At 29.1% G+C, this 14,164-nt stretch overlaps 1 long non-coding RNA gene across 1 annotated transcript in view; it reads right to left on the minus strand.

Annotated features, from left to right (window-relative positions):
• The window catches only part of LOC129984612 (uncharacterized), a 74,796-nt gene extending 64,325 nt beyond the window's left edge, over positions 1-10,471 (minus strand). Inside the window, exon 1 of the long non-coding RNA XR_008785506.1 lies at positions 10,363-10,471. This is a non-coding gene — a long non-coding RNA (uncharacterized LOC129984612). The remainder of the gene's footprint in view (positions 1-10,362) is intronic.
• Between the last annotated feature and the right edge of the window lie 3,693 nt (positions 10,472-14,164).

Genomic DNA, 14,164 nt, shown 5'->3' on the forward strand with positions numbered 1-14,164 from the left:
AAATAATAAAATGAGGAAAATTTTCTAATACAATTATCTGAACCGTGTATTTTCATGTTAATAATTCTATATCATATACATGTTAAAGTTTTGCACAATGGACTTCCGAAATTAACACAGGGTGAGGGAATGAATATATATTATATATATATATATATATATATATATATATATATATATATATATATATATATATATATATTGTTACAAAATTTTTCTATACAGCAAAATACCGTCGATCAATCGTAATGCATTTAATCTCTAATAGTTCAGCAACTTGCTTGCTTGCTAATCCTCTAGTCTTTTTACTCGTCGGCGACTACGACCACTCTCACACACACAACTTTTTCTGAAAACACACGACTCCCGAGTGCCTGTCTTTTATAGTTCCGGGAGGCGGGGCTAGAGTCTTCCAGACCAATCAGGGCGTACCTGGCTGTACCTCGGGTCTTACTAGATGGATCGTGAAAGTTCTCGAACTTTCCGGTATTATCCATTTAGTCGCCAAACTCGCCAAATTTATCACCAAGCCGCCAAATGGTCGCCAAGCTCACAGGTCATTGACGCACAGGACAGATCTTACAAAGGATCTTTCTTACGGTGATACTAGCCGTGATGGGAAGCAAATTACAAGTTTGTAACAATATATATATATACACACAGAGAGAGAAAGACAAATTTAAAGTAATAATATATATTATATATATATATTGTTACGAAATTTCCCGCGTTCGTTTGGATAGTGGAAGTTATATGGTGTGGAGAACGCTCAATCAGCAGGCGGCAGTAGAAAAAGAAACAACGACGTTTATTTACACGAAGACACACAGGACAGCACAAAGACGACAACTATATACAGCACAGAGAAGACAATTATCTTCAGCCGCGAGACTTGCAAACAGCAGCACATAACAAGACTCTACTGCAGACAGTAGCGCACAGCTTAGCTCAGCACTAGCTTGACTCCGTCGCTGCTCTGCTAATCCCTGGAAGACCAGTTCTTCACCGTCGATTCCGACTACTCTGCTCTGTCGATTCCAACTACGACTACTCTGGCAGCTGCGGCTGCCTCCTTTTATAGGTCTCAGGAGGTGGGGCTAGAAGCCTCTCTACCAATCAGGAACGTTCGAGGCGTATCTCGGTTCCTAATGAACGGATCGGGAAAATTCTCGATGTTGCGGGTATAATCTATTTTGGAGCCAAAGTCTCCAAATTCGTCGCCAAGTCGCCAAATGATCACCAAGTTTGTCGCCAAACTCTGGGACCTCCTATGGAACCAACTAGGCTGGGAAGCAGCATCACAGATTCGTAACAATATTTTTATATGAGAGAGAGAGAGAGAGAGAGAGAGAGAGAGAAATGGAAGGAGGATTCCTTTAATTTATTATCGTTTTGTTTTATGCCAGCTATTTTTATAAAAAAAATATGTAGTATTAAATGCAAGAATTTAAGACAGGTTTTGGGATAAATATTTTATCTTCTGTATTGTATTAATAATCCGCCAAATTTTTAAACATGGAAAATCAGTTTAGCAATTTCCAATTCTTATCAATATTTTATTCGATTATTAAATATTCTAATAAATGTCCCCTTTTGTTGTGGCATTACGATAATGTCATCAGACGTACTGAATTAATCGATATAATCTCGATTTTTTATTTTTCCGTGTTGGCTCGTAATTTGATCTCACTGTATTGGTTTATTTCATTTCTAGCTATAAATAACAAAATATTTACTCAAATAGTAACTAGCTTTTATTTTAAAATTTAGTGAAAGCAACGTTTAAAAAAACATACATTTTTCAGTATACTAAAGAGTAGAATTTTTATTTTAATTATTTTCTGATTTAGTTACTAATTTATCAGCATGAATGATCATGATGTCGTGTCCACGCTACTACGAAAAGGGATTGCAGTAGTTTCTGAGGGTAAGGACCCCTGAGCACCCGAGGGCAGAAGTCTGACTTCTAACTCATGTGAAGATGACACTCACACACTCGCTTGCACAACCCTTTTTTATAGCGGGAGGGGGATGGCTCTTTCACACACCCCACAGATAGAACACTGGGAGAAGAACAACCATGTTCGAACCAGGAATCGAACCCGGAGCGTCCAAATCATGGGAAGACGCGCTACCCTTAGGCCAGGATGCCGGCATCAGCATGAATAGTATTGATATATGTGAAAAAGTTTTTTTTTAATTCATTACCTGGTGATGTAATTAAGGAATTGGAATTTAATTATATTGATTGACTAATTGATAATAAAGCTCTAAGAATATAAAGCAGCACATTGTTATCAAAACTGTATTTTTGCAAAAAAAAAAATCTTAAAACACTAACACATCAGGGAAGGAACGAAAATTCAAGTATAAAATTCTTTCTTTAAAAATATGAAACCAGTTAAATAAAAGTATATAAAGTTTAGTTTAATTTAGTTATATTAAGTCTCGTTTTAATGCTACACTAGGGTTATTTTGGGACGGACCTCGTAATTTTGAACAGCGGTCAGATGACGAGAACGACACCTGAAAAATATATGAAAGAGTAATTTCTATTCCACTTAGAATATGATCGTCATAATACGGCAGGAAAAAAAGCCTTTCCTTTTCTGATTTCATGATGTCAATTTGCACATGCAATAAGTGAAAATGAACGGTTGGAACCGGAAGAAACTGATTAACCTCGTTTCTTGAGATATTATTTACATTCAGAAATGTTTATTTTTGCAAGATAAATCATTGAAATTATCAATAGATACGAAACAACCAGGAAACAGTTTTAGCTTTTAATATTACGTTCTAGATTTGGATAAAATTCATTGGGTTATAAACAAATTATTCAAAAAAAATTTATCTAGACTAAAAATTTTACTTCATAAATTCCTTTTCTATATGAACTTGTTTTTAATGAATAAATAAAATCAATTTAATCAATTTAATTAACAGTTAAAGTAACAACAGCAATTAATTACTGTTGTTACTTTAAATTTTTTAATTTCCCTAACATATAAATGTGGATTTGTTTAGTATCAATATAAAATGACAACACGCCCAAATTAGTCAAATCAATTCAGTGGTTTTTTTTTTTTTTATTTTTTTTTTTTACCCGGTTTGACTTCTGTTTTTTTTTCCTACACGAGAATCTAAATCATCTTTAAAGTTCAAAATTTATGTTATTTTCATATTTAACATTTCAGCATCTTTTGTGGGGATAAGTTTTTTTATTGTTATATTTATATTTCAAAAACTGTTTTTTTTTTTTTTTTGTGAAAATATTCTGTTTAGAATTGTATTTGTTCTTCTACGTACTAATTTTCAAACACTGAGGTTCTAAGTAAGAAAAAGAATTCTGTCCAACTTTTAAATGAAATATTTAAACTTATAATTGGCATTTAATATTGAATAATTTTATTTGTATTACATTAGGACGTACTAGTATTGAACCAATACCTTCCTTTTCATATAAACGTCTAATTTTTTAAAAAAACTGATTCAGTATTATAACATAAACTTCACTCTTTTTTCTTATTTAAACTGTTTTATTTTCTATCGAAGAAAGACACTGAGTTATGATTCAAAATCGATACGATATTCGTGAGAGAAAAAATATGAAATGTTTCGAATAAAAAAAAATGAAAGAAATCCCCGAGCTTTAAAGTGGAAATAATCCAAAATATAATATCTTAAAGTCTTTACATAGGATTTATTTTTCAATAAAAAACAGTTCGCGTTTTATATAATCCGATTAAAAGAGCTTTCAACGCATCAAATAACTCATTCACTTTTCAATAGAATTATAAGCGAGTGAAGAGTTTTCTTTCTTTTCAAACAGAAATATTAAAGTATTATTTTTTTTTATTAAAGTGAAAAAACCAAACGATTCTTGGCTTTCCAGAATTTTATTTATTTATTTATTTATTCTTCCTTTGTTTGGGTAGATGGCATCGGTCGGTTATTGACATTTACTGACATCAAAGCTGTAGAGCGCCATATTTGGCAGAAAATCGTCTTAAATTAGCGGAGGATTTATATTCGATGAATTTACAAAAAGATGGACTCCAACTATTTTATTTTCTATCCAGCCTTAAAATGATTCATTCGTGAAAAGAATTGCAAACAATTCTTTTTGAAAATGATAAATTATGACTTTATGAAAAAACAATGGAACAATGGAATCGAATCATGCAATCTAGTTTGCTAAGTCATAAAATTTGATTCGTACTTAAGAAACGTTTTATTAATGTCAGTTGAGTACTTGACGTTCTCAGCTATTGGTTTCAACTAGGTCAATAGATGCATTGTATGTCAAACAGTTTTTGCTACTATAAAATGCCTACTTTACTGATTTCTTTACTATAAACTTCTTACAAATAAGATTTTATGAATGATTTTAACTCTATTGAAGGTTGTTTACACTGTAATTCATAATGTCTAAATCAAATAGTAAAAATAAAAATGAAAGATTTAATAATTTGTCAGTTATCTAAAAGTTCACTTACATAGAAATGCGAATAAAATTAATTTATTAACTTATAAATTGAAAATAATTTTGAAAAAAATTAAAAAAGACATTCTAAAGCAAGTATGAGCCCGACTACGTATTAAGATAATAAAATTTTTCTATGAAAGCGATAGAATTATGTAGTTATTGGAAACATATTTAAAAAAATTTTGAAGTTAAAGCTTAAATTCTTAAAAACTTTTTAAAATTCATAAAGATGGTTTGAAATAATGGAGTATGATATTCACAAATGGCATGGTTTTTTTTAATGCTGTGCTGTATCGTTATCTTTTTTCTGTTCTGTACTAATTAATTCTAAAATTTATTTAGCTTGGTGCATTTAACTTAAATAATTCTTACTTGAAATAACTTCATGAGTTCTCTCTAAATGGTGAAAATTTCATTAATTATAGCAATAAATGGATATTTATTAAACATTACAGAACATATTTTCAGCTTTAATATCGTTCAAAAATGTTTAATATTGAACCTACAACGACAAGAAATATTATGATGGTTAACTACTTCTTTTAATGGTTTTTTTTCTCTACTTTTTAATCCACATTCATTTAGCAGAATCCAGATGCTGACATGATAAATGTCAGTGAAATCAGAACTACAATCGCATAAAACAAAACTGTGAAAACTAGTTTAAAAAAAATAATATATTAGTGTGTACAATATGTAAAAATAATAATGTTATCTCAGTTAATGTTAACATTCGCTTTATATTATCGAAAACTTTTGATCCCTAACCTAGTATGTATATTTAAACGCATACAAAAATATTCTCTTAGTATGATTACCATATCGTTTAATGATAATTTGAAGTGCAGAAATGACCATAACGTCCATTTTCAACAATCATTAATGGATAAAAGTGGTGGAATTTCTTGCTCCACTTGTAAAGAAAAAGTTGGGAATCATTTTTCCCCCAGGGGGCAGATTTTATATTATTTTGTCTGATCTAAAGCAATCTAGATCGATTTATACCGACTGCTGCGCTGTAAAGAATGGCTTGTAATCTGTTGACAGCCATAAACCATTGTTACTTGTGACTGAATTATGAAGCCAAAAATGATTTTAAATTAAGAAAAAAAGAACTGACTTGAATGTTAAAGACAAAACTGAAATTCCTAAGAGATATGAAAGTTCACTTGAAATCAATCAATCAATCAATGCAATGCAGCGTTGAATCTCGTAGTTTTGCATTTGTAAAATTTTAAAAATCCTTCAGTTATTTGTGAGAAATACTAAGTAATAAACATTTATGGTTCCGAATGAAATGAATGTATTGAAAAAAAATCCTTTAACAAACATCGTCAAAAAAAGAAAAAAATCCTTAAACAAATGAAACTTTTTTTCCGATTCATTAAAATTTATATATGCTATTCTTTTGGATATTTTAAACCAGTCTCTGAATAAGGAAACACTCTCTAATTTGATGATAGATTAAATTTGAAAAAATAGCACAGGTGTTGATTCGAAATTTGTACAAGTCATTCATTGCAATTACGTATTCTGTATTTAAAATGCTATTAATCGTATGTTTTAAGCATCAAAAATTTCATTCATTCAACAGGAATATTTAAATTAAATTTACAAGAATATTAATTAAAAAATATAATGAAATTAATAATTCAACTTTTTACGCATCCTTTAACATTCAAAGTTTTTTCAATATTGTTAATACCATGCGGCTAGAGGACATTTTTTTAAAATTCAAGGAACATTTAAATCTGCAATATTTGAAACAATTTTATCTTTGGATCCTTCTTTTAGTTATTTAATAACTATTCGAATTCCTGTGAGAGAAAAGAAAGAATTACGCATCAGACGATATTATATTTTTTATACACAGAATCATTATTATTTTTTTTTCATCCTGAATACTTTCTCTCACAATATTTGAACAAATAGAATTCCATTTGTTCAAAAAAAAAAAAATGTGAAATCAAGATTACATACATTTTTTTATATATATATAAAATCAAACGTGATAGGAAACCTTGGAAAAATCAAGTTTCGTGTGAACTTTTCTGCTTTCATTTTGGTCGCACTATTTCCTAAAAGAACGAGAGAAATTCGCGCGCTTTTGGTGGAAAATCAACTGTAGCGGAACGGGCCTTGGGGTTTGATGACTTAGGGGCAAAAGCAGACGATATGAAAGAAAAACCGCGGAGGTTTTGAAGTTCCGAAAGCCATTCTGCTGCTGTTCTGTTTCCTGATTTTGCCTCCCTAAGCTAGCGTAGCGGAATTGACTGAGTGGTTTTTATGACGTCAGCTCGAATTTCTCTCCAGAACGAAAAGAAAAATAATCTGAAATTTCGAGTCCATTTAGATAGAATGTCAGATATTATGTTCGAAATTCACTGGAAAGGAGAAAGTTAAAGATGGCCGAAATATTTCTCGAAAATATTTGTTTGAGTTAGAATTCTTTAGTTATAATAGAAAAAAAATTCTTAGGCTGAAGTATACACAATGGAGTTCAGCTTGCAAAGTCTATTTTATATTCAAATTGAAAAAGAATGTTAAAAAAAATCTCATGTCTTTGAATAACATTTATAATAAAATTCTTAGCTCTATTAAACGCAAAAACCTTAAATTAAAATTTTTTTAAAAAATTGAACGCCTATAGCATTTTTTTTTTCCTGAGACTTTTCTATTTGGATAATTCTTTGAATAACTGAATCATTACGCTCTGCAAACGATATTTCTACCTTTTTGAAACGCTTTTAAAAGCAAAGAAATTCTAAACAATATTAATAGAGGAACGAAACCTTTTTCTGTTAACAAAGGAAATAAAATGTTTGAAACATTTTTTTAAAAAAATCACTTTTCAATGGAGCAAACTAGCGTTCAAAGTGATTGTATCTCGATGGCATTCTTTCTTTAAAGGTTTTGGAAATCGCCAGTCAGCAAAATTTACGATTTCATTTCAATAAGTTATATTAATTTAAAAAGATTTTATTTATTTATTTATTTTTAGATAAAGCTTGTTCGACTTCTTTATCAAACGAACTGTAAAAGATGTATTTAATAAAAAAAATAGGAAAAAGAAAGAAATGACTACTTTCTGTTAAAAAAAAAATTTCCAGATCTTTCTTTCTATGTATTCTTATTGTCATTTAGTGAAACAAAATTTTAAAATATTTTATTTTTCTTAAATCTTAAGGTTTCGTTAGAAGGCGTTAATAATAAAAAAGCACATCTAAGAGCAGTGCATTAATTGAAAATTTAAGCTTGATTAAAAGAAAATCAAATGATATAATACCTTGAAATAGGCAACTTCATTTTATAACGAAATAAGAACGAAAGTGCGAAGCAAGATGAAATCACGTTCTTGACACTCTTATTTCCATACGTAAGGAACTGGGTCATAAAAGTTGCAGAAGGTCACGGATTTGAGTTCACAATGAATCGATTAAGTTTTGCATAGTAAGAAACGCCACAATTTTCTTTCTCTCCAAATAAAAGAACTTCTTCTTGCAATAAAATAAAAATCAAATAAAATTTTGTTATTTCATTTATCTGGAGAAAGGAAAATATTTTAATTATTAATAATTAAATCTTTCCATGCAAAAATAGAAAGCAAAATTCAATTATAATTTGCGATTTTTAATTTTCATCTTTTCACTACTTTAAAAACAGATAATTACTTCCGTTATCAATTCAAAAACAATCTGTTAACTTTAAAAAAATCTAATTAATTTCTAAATTCAAAGAGGCTATTTTAATTTAAATTCGCTGAAATACATAGTTTTGTTCAAAAGAAATTTTTATGTTACCGATGAAAAACTTACAATTTAATTAACTGCCTCAAACATCTCATTAAAACTTTGCTTGTACTTCAATATTTGTGGACAAAATTTTAATTATGCAGAGTATAAGCAAAAAAATGAAAATGTATAATTTTAAAAATGTATTTGCCTTCGACAAACCTCAATGCGTCAGTAAACAAATGTTTTTTAAATCATTTATTTTCAATATAAAAGCTTATTTTTTTATAAACATTATTGAATACAAATTCTTTCTATCGTCTGCAATTATATTTTTAATAAATTAGCTTTAGAATTCGTTGAAAAATGAACAAAATATTTCCAAAGATATTTTTAATAAAAACTAAATCTGAAGAGGAATTTCAAAGTTCTTTTAGAAATGTTAAACTAAAAAACAAAATTCAATTTATATTTATTAAATAAATCTCGGCAACTTCGTTTCAAACAAATGTTTTTTGTTGAATTGTTTATCTTGTGCAAAACGTTGTACTGCTGTGATATCTGCATTCATTCTATAGTCGAAAAATTTCTTATAAGTTAAACGTTAAAACTTCAATTATTACCAGAATTTGTTACTATTTCATTGAAGCTGAACGCCTTATAAGTGCAATCATTGAATATTTTTCACTTTATAGACTTTGAATGAGCTGTTCGTTTTAGGATAATGATGTGATAATTTATTTTCTAATAGTAATTAAAAGACCAATTGATTATTAATTTATTGGTTATTAACTAATATTGTGTCGCAAAACTTCACACACATCTTTAAAGTAGCTTTATTGAAATTGATAGAAACTAAGCTTCAAATCTGGTTATGGGGACTACGTTTCATAATTTGCATCCAATTTCAAAAATATTTTGATTTTTGAAATTTTGAAAAAAATGTGGAATATTATATTCCAGGATAAAATATTTAAAAGCTCTTCGTCTTGCTGTCTTTATTTTTCGTTTCCATACGCACGGACAAACAGACATGCATCCTACCGATTGGCAGATTCAGTTCAATACAAGGCACAAGCCAATAATTTCTATAAAAAGGTTTTATATTAATATTTAACCACCTAAACTGTTGTTTTTTTTACTTTCTCATATAGGAAGTATATAAACAAAAAGTAGCGAAATCGTCAAAAGAAGTCGAACTCGAGTTTTTGACAAATTTCCGAGTTTCAATTTTGGAATTATGGTTGACTGTGAACACGATAACTCAGAAAATGCTTTGAGCTAGACTAATGAACTTTTGTATGTGGTTTTTACGCCAAATATATATCTCTCCATCAAATTTTGTATGAAATCCATTTAAAACAAGTTCGTTTGAGAGAAAAAGGGACAACAATTAAGGGCCTACATAATCAATTTAATATACAGTTTTAGCATCTAAAATGCACATCCGTATCAATTTTTGAACCAAATGCATCATCGGTTTGACTGTCTGTCTGCTTGTACATTCGTGTGCATATAAATTCAAGTTAAGCCAATGCAATTCAGTGTGCTGTCGTATTTCAAAATTTATAGTTCTGTTTTTCGCTCAAATTTTCGTTTGAATAATCGGAAGGAAAAAAAGAAAGGTTTCCAATATGCCTAGGGTGGTGCCCTCCCACCCCCGCAATGCTACGAAGCACAAAACGTCCCTGTGCGGGACTCTGAAAATAAAAATCTAAGCATTTGTGATTTTCACATGCTTTGTTCAGAATCCACAATATCTATCTATAATATCTATGCAGGCAGTGGCGGTATAACAGTTTTAATTGAAAGTATAAGAGGAACTTCTGGACAGGTCATTTTCTCTGGTTGGGTCATCGTATTCACAAACTCAAGAATTAACAGATCGATGAAAATTTTACCCATCTTTAGATCTTCGATTCTAATAATAAAATCATGTAACGAATTTGATCAGTCTATTTCCTTGTATTTTTAAGTTATTTTCAGAAACACTAACGGATAGACAGATATTTATTGAATGCAATTCATCTAAAAATGTTTAGAATCTAGAATTTCGGAGTAAAGAAATAATGGGAAGATTATTGCAAATGTTAAATTTTACTGGATTCGATCAAAGCACTTCTAAAATAAATATCTACATACCACTTTCTTATGTAGAATCGAAGTTACCTCAACTAAAACCACAAGAACCGAACATTCAGAGCTGCGATCGGCATTTCCCCCTGTAACTAAAACCAGTTATTATACTCAGAGTCGGACATCTTATGTGGTTTATAATTTAAAAATATCATTAGCAACAAAGTAATTCCTATTGCACATCATTGGTTATATGGAAATACTAATGGTTTTTTTATTATTTCGTATGAGTAGTGTAAAGAGGTTCAAGGTTTTGGACTTTCCAAAGTTTTCCCGAATCTGAAATAGAAACTTATTCTGTGAAAGAATATTTATCACTAAATATGATAACTCAAAAACACTGTAAATTACATGGTCAAAACATGGTATGCCATCTTTATTCTGAAATTGTAGATTTCTACAAATTTTGAATGAAATCCGTTTGCAGGAGGTTCATCTGTCCATACATTTGAATGCGATAAAAAAGTATTGAATTCGATAGAAGAAAATTGGCTCATGATATTCACTCCTCTTTGCGTCATGCCAATTCTGACCTGTTTTCCGCACTGGCGATCGATATTGGAGTGTTAGTATTCCTTTATCGTTTTGTCAAGTGATTGCAAATGCCGGACTTTAGACTGAAGTAAGAATTACAGTTTTCTTTTTTCGGTGCACAAATTGACTTTATAAACTGAAATTATTTTAATTGATAGCTGCAATGAAATTTTTGCCCTGTATCTTTCCATCCGTCATACTTTTATTGTAATTTATTTAGTTGTCGAAACCTTACAAAATTCATTCTTCCGTGCAAAACTATTTCGTTCTGAGGTAATCGATCGTTTTCTCTCTCCTCCCGGACGTGAAAAACTACTGAAAGAAAAAAAAAAAAAAAAAAAAGACTGAAATCTGATCTACGTCATTCCTTATCTCGAATGTTCGGAAATTGCTTTTCACACTTATCCACAGTGTACAAAAATTCAAGCTTAATCTGTGTACAGATTAAGGAGTCCTACTCGCAAAAATTAAAAATAAAAAGACTGCCATATTTATGATGGAAAAAGCAGACGATATTTACAGTCTACATTTAATCGAAATTAATAATATTGAATGGAAATACTGGATTTCTAAAGACACGCTATTTACTAATGATTAACCGAGTTTCTCCGAAAATAAAATAATGAAAAAATAAGCTTTAGCGCGACTTTTTTTTTAGAATTTTCGCATTATGAGTTCATTTTCCAAAATAAATTTAATTAAGATCTCCAATTATATGAGAGCCATTGTTGCTGCCGAATGACTAGAGCAAATACTTCATTCATGCATATTTAATAAATAACAGATTCATTAAATAATTCATTATTCAGTGGCTTTATAAGAAAATGATATTGAAAACCTCAGATAAATTGAGAGTAAAAAAAAAATATTATGTAGAGAACATGTTTAGAAAAAAAAAAAAAAATGGAACGAAATAAAATTGGTGTCGCCGAAAAGCTTATTTTTCAAATTTTAAATTGCAAGTTTATTAAGCTTAAGTTGTAAAATAATAAAGCTATTTTTTATAAAAAATTATAGAGTGTTAAAAATAATCGTTTTTGTACAATAACATGCTCTGATGTTAATGAGGAAAGACTAACATATTGATAAATTTGTAGATAAAACATAATAATTTGACTTTTGAAAAACCTTTCAGTAAAAAATAAATACTATCAAAGGAGTAACTATGTTCTAAACTGGGTATTCTAGATGCAATGAAGATATCTGTCTTGTAGAGAGTTTTAAACGTCTTTTTTAATTTATTAGCTCACACTCTCTCTATATAAAGTATATATCTTGTTCAAATTTTCAATCGTTAATAAAATACTTTTTATTCATCCACTCAAGTTCAAATACATTTTTTTAAACTTGTAATGGATGACACTTGATGTTAATACAGTTTTCTTTTTTCAAATACTAATTAATTAAATTTGTCCAGCAATTTCTATTTGGTCGCCAAATGGTCGCCAAGTTTCACACCAAGCTCTGAGATTACTGACGCGACACTCAATCATAAATAATTTAAGATATATATAAATAATATAAGAAAATAAGTAGAAATTCAATTTAAAAAATTTTGCTACTTAATATTGTAATTCTGTCATATGTATACACATATTTATATTAATTGTAATTATTTAATAAAAAGTAACTAAAATAAAGAATTTTTTTGTCGACCTAAGTAGGAATTGACTTAATTTTTTATATATATGTTACTTGTTTGTACATATATCACATAATTTATGGATAATATGTGAATCAAAAACATTATGTTAAACCAGCTACAATGGACTTTCTGAAACCAATAAAAGTCTTATTTCCCCTATTTCTGAATAAAAGTGTGTACTTTAGGCAAGTCCGCGAATGCTTTGAAAACTTTTGCGAACATTAGTTTAAAAATATAGATTTTGGCATTAATTTAGCATTTTTATTACAACTATTGCTTGAATATGCATTTTGAATCGTTTCTGCTGGCCGATTGAAACCAAAATTTGGACGGAGCTACAGTCGTAGTTACAAGATAACATATAGAATTTCATTAATTTAAATTATTTCGTTTATGAGTTATAGCATTTATATGCATGCGACAGTACGAACCGACAGACAACTACTTTCTGGCATATTTGGTTAAAAGTTCAATATGAATCTACATTTTAGATGCTAAATCTGTATACCAAATTTCATTCATCTAGCTCTCTCCGTTCCGTAGTTATGTGTTAACTTATATTCGGTCAACCGGGCAGATAGACTTCTTCTAAATGGCTTTAGTTCAAAATTCGATGCAAATCTACAAATTAGGTCTGTATATTGAATTTCAACCTCGAGCTTAAACTTTATTTTTTGTTAAATATCGTGTTCACAGACTGACAGAAAAGCGTAATGGAAAGAATGTGTTTTGCGATTTCAGGGAGATCTGAAATGTGGAGATTAGTCAAAATTGCGGGTTCAAATTTTTTGACGATTACAATATTTTCTCTATACTTAGTATACGAGAAAATAAAAAATAAAAATTGTGTAACGAATCATTTAATCTATAACTTTTGTATGTATTAACGAATATGATTTGTAAATTATTTTTTTTTTACTTGGAATAATTTTGTTTAATCAATGAAAGAATTCGGCATTTTAATCCCTTAACTGTTTTATTTTCTTTACTATCTAATAAGATGACACCTTCTATTTTGGGAATATTTTCTTATTTTGATTCAAATGGAAATCCATTGAATACTTTACATACCTATGTATTCGAAGTAATTTTAATATTGAATTATAATCATTATGAATGGTTTTTTTACTTACAACTATCAAAATTCGATAAATCGATGCACGTATGGCACTCGTGCAACACAGCTAAACGGTTAAGTCATTAGGCAAACAAGCCAAAAAAGCAAAAATATATTTTTAATACATTTTTATATTGTATATTCTTTTGTAGTTAAATCTTAATTACAATTTTCGCAAAATAAAAAAAATCGGGAATTTTATTAAAAACCTCTTTTAAAAAGTAAATCGAATATTCCTCCCTTGGCTAGTGAAAGTAATAGAAGATAAAATATATACAGTAACAATGAAAACGATTTGGATTTTATTAAATTAATAAAAAATATTGAGGTAAAGTAAATTGAAGATAATTTTTAGAAGTTAATGGCAAAAAATATTAAAAATTTCATTTGATATTTGCTTAATTAAAATTTAAAAAAAAATGTAGCGTTGTGTAACAGCAGAAAATTTTCAATGTTCATAATATTTTTCAGTCAAATCTGTTAACTTCAGGCTTATTTGTCTGACCTATGGA

This window comes from Argiope bruennichi, chromosome 9, assembly GCF_947563725.1.
Source record: "Argiope bruennichi chromosome 9, qqArgBrue1.1, whole genome shotgun sequence".
Classification (NCBI taxonomy): Eukaryota; Metazoa; Arthropoda; class Arachnida; order Araneae; family Araneidae; genus Argiope; species Argiope bruennichi.